Consider the following 5,973-nt stretch of genomic DNA (forward strand, 5'->3'; position numbering starts at 1 on the left):
AGAATTGTTGTGTCTTCAGAGGGAAGCAAAATGAAGTTCCAAATACACATCTAATGGACTTCAAGGAGATTATGAACACCTTTCAATATAATGGTGTGTCACAAGATGCAATGTACTTAAGGTAATTCCCTTTCACACTCAAAGATGATGCAAAATAGTGGCTTCGAAGCTTGCCCACGGGATCAATTAGAACATGGGAGGAGATCACCAAAAATTTCCTTGATAAATATTTCTCCTTAACTAAAACGGGCAGGTTTATAAGAGAAATCCATGAATTCTGCCAGAAAGATACTGAAACTATTTTTGAAGCATGAGAGAGGTTTAAGGAGATAGTTAGAAAGTATCAACATAGCGGAATTGAACTCTGGATGCAACTCCAGGACTTTTGGGATGGATTGACACCGGCCTCACGTAGAACATTGAGTAATGCAGCTTAGAGGCCCATTGATGAAGAAGACTCCAGAGAAGCTAGTTACAATTCTTGATGAGTTATCTGAAGATGCAAATCAGTGGCCCTCTGGGAGAGCTGAAAGAAAAAGATCAATTGGTGTCCACCAAGTTGATGCTACTACTTCTGTTCAGGTACAACTTAATGTTATGGCCAAAGAAATATGGAAGCTGACCTCAGCCTCGATACAAGCCTCATGTAGCTTGTGATATATGTGGAAGAGGACACCCTACTCAGGAGTGTCAAGCCTCAATTAAGGAAGTGAATGCTATGGGAAACTACAAGTTCAATGCAATGGGTTAGATGCACCCCGGTTTTTCATGGAGTTCACCTGGGGGTACCGCAAATTCATGGCAACAAAATAACTCAAGACCCCAGGGACAAGGAGCTCCAGCGTACCAAAATCAGCAGAGGCAGCAATTTCAGCCTCAACATCCCGTTCATCCTGGTCTAGAGGATCTAATGAAGGCCTTCATTATCAAAACAGATGAGAGGCTGGACGCCCATGGAGCAGCTATCAAAGAGTTGGGCACATCTTTTCGAAACCTAGAGAGACAAGTGGGACAGATTGCAACAATATTATATGAGAGGAATCTAGGAACTCTCCATGATGATACTGAGAGAAATCCCAACGAAATAGTGAATGTTGTAACTCTGAGAAATGGGCAAGTGTTGAAAGATCTCACCCCAATCCAAAAAGATATGATACTTGAAAAAAATGTGGGGAGCAGCTGAAAAGTGATATTGATAAAAAGAAGAAGGGACAGATAAAAGCTGAGAAAAAGAAGAAGGGAGAAACTTCAAGAAGGGAGAAACATGATGGGAGAAAGCATATGCCTACTTCACCTTTCCCCCAAAATCTATATAGAGAAAAGATAGACAAGCAGTTTGGGAGATTTTTGGATGTGGTAAACCAGGTTCATGTAAACTTACCATTCACAGAAGTGCTCTCACAAATGCCTGCTTATGCAATATTCTTGAAGGAAATCCTGACAGAGAAGAGGAAGATAAAAGAGACCTCAGTGGTCAAGCTCACATAGCATTGCAGTGCGATCTTACAAAATAAACTCCCACAAAAATGTGGAGATCTAGGGAGTTTTACTATACCTTGCTCTGTAGGAACTATCCATTTTGATAAATCATTATGTGATTCTGGTACCTCAATTAATTTAATGCCTCTATCTATTTACAGGAAATTAGAGATGGAGATTGGAGAGATAAGGTCTGCAACAATATCGTTATAGCTGGCAGACCAAATGACTTTAATACTTGAGGGGTTAGTGGAAGATGTGTTAGTTCGGGTGGATAAGTTCGTATTTCTTGTGGATTTTATAGTGGTGAAAATGGAGAAAAACAAGGAGGTCCCCCTTATCCTAGGAAGACCATTCTTAGCAATGGGTAGAGCAATATTCGATATATAAGAGAGAAAACTCATGCTTAGAGTGGCTGAGAAGACTGTGACTTTCAAGATGGATGTAGAAAAGGGGGCACAAAAGGAAAAATCAGTTGCGAGTGTTGAGTGAAAAGTGAAGGGCTCAAAAGAGAAGGCTGCGACGAGTGAGAAAGATAAGTGTGGTGTGTACCACAAGAAGGCTAATAAGAAGCTGTCTGCATGGATGTGCGCATTAGTTCAAAGGCAAGGAATGGATCTCGACTTCGACTCAGACCCTGACTAGATGTTCAGGAAAGTTTCCTTTACCTTATGTTTTTTAATTGTGTGTCATGGGGACATGCAATAACTTAAAATGTGGGGTGCGGGATATGTTGTATGTATGTATGTATGTATATTAGTTTTAGTTTTTGTTGTTTTAGTAGCTAGGGATAGAAAATATTGAAAAAACCATAAAAATTGAAAAAAATTCAATTTTGCCCGATGATAGATATCATTCGATCGGTTTCTTGAGGGATTAAAGTCGAAAGAAAAAGACAAAAAGATTTTCTTTTGTTAGGTAGTGTAATAATTCCCCCTTGATTTTTTTTCTTGCCGCGGTTCTTTTTCAAGGATTTTGTTTGAACCGGGTGTAGTTAGTTTTTATTTTTATATGGAGTAGGAAACATTGTTCTACGATTGGAATTGAAGGCAATATCTCTTAACTCTATTATACATTGAGAATAATGAGTGCTTTAGTATGACACTTAGGCTCAGTTTTTGACTCTTGTATAAGTACCTTAAAGTGAATGATCTAAACTTTTCTTAACTGCTTTGACTAGAGTGTCTTGTTAATCCAATCTTGAGTGAGTTATGTGTCGTGTGTGTGTGAGGTTTTGGGTTATTTTGTGCATTGCATTTGATATCTAGAATTTGCCCCGTTTGTTTGCAAATCAAAATAGTAGTTTTGTTCAGTCTTGAAAGTGATATATGCATTTCTTTGTTGAGCCAGATATATGATTTTACCCACCTAATTATTATGTATTGTAGTTAACCCCTTTGAGCCTGTAATCCTGTTTCTTTGGCAACCACATTACAAGCCCTACCCATTTGTTTAGATTGACCTTCTATTTAAGCCTTATACCTATCGTGAGCACTTGAATTTGTTATGAACTTTGTAAAAGTGAAGTGTGGGGTGATTGGTTTGGCTTTTGAGTGGAACTATTGAACTAAGGAGAAAGGTGCACTGTTTTTAAAAAAAAAAGAGCTACTTGAATTGAAAAACAAAGAAAAAATAAGTGTATAATTGTGAAAAATATTCTTTGATAGTGGTGACTCTTGATGTAATTATGCTTAAATAAGTATGGAGTTAATGTATATTGATGTGAAGGTGGATTTTTGATTTGACATAAATGTGGGGTTTTGAACAATGGAATGTATGTATTAAAGTGCTTAGGGAGGTGTAGTCACTCTTATATCCAAATGTATCCTACCCATCCCGCATCGTACATTACAATCATATAAAGTCATATTTGATCCTTGACTGAATGAGCTCAATTAGTAGAGTAGTATACTACGAGCAAGCCTATGGCGCGTCTTTTGTGGCATATGAATGTTGTTTCTGAAAGTGAGTGAATTCTTTCTATCTTGAGTTCCTAATTGTTCTTAAATTTTATTGTGTACGGAACTACTCTCTATTGTTGTGCGAGGGCACTTGATTCATGAAGGAAAGGTAATGTCGTTGACCTTTATGTTAGATTAAGTGAGCGGGTTATAAATAATGCATGGTGCTTTTGAGTCAATTCTTGAGATTAGGATGTTACGGTATTGTACTTAATCTGTTTTAAATATTCTTGGTGTAATGGGTTATGAGAGTTGTTTAAAAAGGTCGTGTCTATGTGAAGTGTAGTTTGATTGCTCGAGGACGAGCAATGGTTTAAGTGTGGGGTGTTGATGGTAGGCTATAATCTTGTATTTTAGTCGCTTATTGCACTCTAATTTACTGTACTTTATTTGTTTTGAGCTTTAATTGATAGTGTTTTGCACTTATTGTGTATTTTATGACTTGTAGGAGTGATTCCGAGTGATATAGATGTTATGGATCTAATTCGAGCTATTTGGAGCTTTGAAGTCTGATTAAAAGCCCAAGGGATTAAGGCGGGATTATGTTCGGGGGTCGAGGACCAAGTTTGGACGTCAAAAAGCAAGATTCAATTCGTACTCTGAGAAAAATATCTTGCCGCGGTGCGTGAGACGCCACAGCTGTACAAAATCTGCTGCCTGACAAATGTTGAGCTCTCTGGATTTCCCCACCAATGCTCCGCATAGTGCGTCGCCCCATGCGGCGCACCTATGCAATGTTTACAGAGTAAATATCTTATTTCGGCTAGAAAAAGGTGATTTCGTCTGGGCCCGGCCCTACTTGGTAAATACATGGAAAAATATTATTTTCTGGATTTTTGACACATATTTGACCTAAGGAGGAGTTTGAAGAACACGGGCACAATGATTTCATCATTCCTTCCTCACTCAAGATACGAGTTTGGATTGAATTTATATTTTCCTATCTTTTAATTATATTTGTGATAAATTAATCCATATCTATGGAGTAATGATGATTGGATTTAGTGTATTGATGATTGTTTGTGGATTATAACTCTAGTTTTATGTATTGAAGCATTTTTGGATGATTTAATCGTTGCATCTATATTCACTTGTTCATATAATCGAGAGAGGCATAACTTGTGATATCTTTGCATTATATTGTTGGGTGAGTTCTTTAATTCTTCTTAGTAATCGAAAGAGGCTAGTTTAATTATTGATTAAACCTAGTTAGGAGAATAATCGAAAGAGATTTTCCTAAAAACGAATTCACTACGCATTCTTGCATATCTTCACGTGTTTAAATTGGTTCATCTCGTAAGGTTAAGACGTAATCGAGAGAGGAGATTTTACTGAACGTTTGAACTAATAATTGAGTGAATTCGAGAGACTCACTTGAACATTAGAAGTGAATTATCTAGAGTTAGATCCCAAACAATGATCTTGCACCTATCCTATCAACCCCTATTTCCTCCCACTGATAACTTTATTTGCTTATTCCATGTTTCGATTGTCATTAGTCAATAGCTTTAGATTCTTAGTTAATTTTTGTTAGAAATCATATAAATCTCAATTGTTGATCATATTGGATAACAATCAAGCTAGAAACTACGAGAATACTATTTAAATCCAATCCTTATGGATACGATATTATACTATACTATATTTGATTAGCGCGCATAATTTAAGTGTGTGTTTTTAGCTCGTCAAATTTTGGCGCCATTGCCGGGATATCTTTTAGGGTTTAGAGATATTTAGCCCATAAGATACCTGGCTCGATGGAAATGTTTTTCTACATCCTCGAAGCAGTTGAAGATGTGCTCAAAATCTAGGAGACCCAATCCTCAATGTTAGGGAATCCGTCAATTTCCACCGGGATAGCTGCAGTTCTCGAAGATAATGAATTCAATAAAATTACCAAATCAAGCGAATACAGGTAAAAAATAAAAGGGGACACTTATAATTGAAATTCCATTTCTTTGAAAATAAAACTTTCTCGAATGGAACGAGAAATTATATTTTCACCACTAAATATCTCTAAACCATCTCTAATTGTAATCATCACCACAATTGGTGATCAGAGCCATAGAACCCTAAGAAGCCATGTTGTATACACCCCCACAATCTTAGGGGAATAAAGGTGGCTGAGATATTGGAAAGTGAAAGGAAAACTGGCCTTGAATCAAGTTAGTGGAGGAACACGATTAACCTCCATATTTGGGGACCTATCTAGGCAAGGAAAATATTGTACTTTTGGCACATCTCGATGATAATCACATCCACTGAAAGATAAAACCCGATAATGAAGGGGTAGGTGTAGATGAAAGAGTGATCAGGATGGTGACTAGTAAGCCTTTTGTTCTCTTAGAGACAAAAAAGGATAAGGCTTTTGTTGTTAGTCCAACCGCAGTCGAGCCGAACTTAAGGAAGACGATCCCAAGTAATCAGAGATGGGTATCTAATCTCGGGTGTGTTCTGTTATCCAAGCTATTTCTTGATTGTTTTCCCTAACCTTGAAGTTACTCTTTTTATATAACTCATTTGGAACAATACC

General features: G+C 37.3%; 1 non-coding gene across 1 annotated transcript; it reads right to left on the reverse strand.

The window, feature by feature from the left end:
• Window positions 1-251: 251 nt before the first annotated feature.
• LOC142164455 (small nucleolar RNA R71) lies at window positions 252-358 on the reverse strand. Its single transcript, XR_012695224.1, has one exon. It is a non-coding gene; the product is annotated as a small nucleolar RNA R71 (small nucleolar RNA).
• Between the last annotated feature and the right edge of the window lie 5,615 nt (window positions 359-5,973).

This window comes from Nicotiana tabacum, chromosome 9, assembly GCF_000715075.1.
Source record: "Nicotiana tabacum cultivar K326 chromosome 9, ASM71507v2, whole genome shotgun sequence".
Classification (NCBI taxonomy): Eukaryota; Viridiplantae; Streptophyta; class Magnoliopsida; order Solanales; family Solanaceae; genus Nicotiana; species Nicotiana tabacum.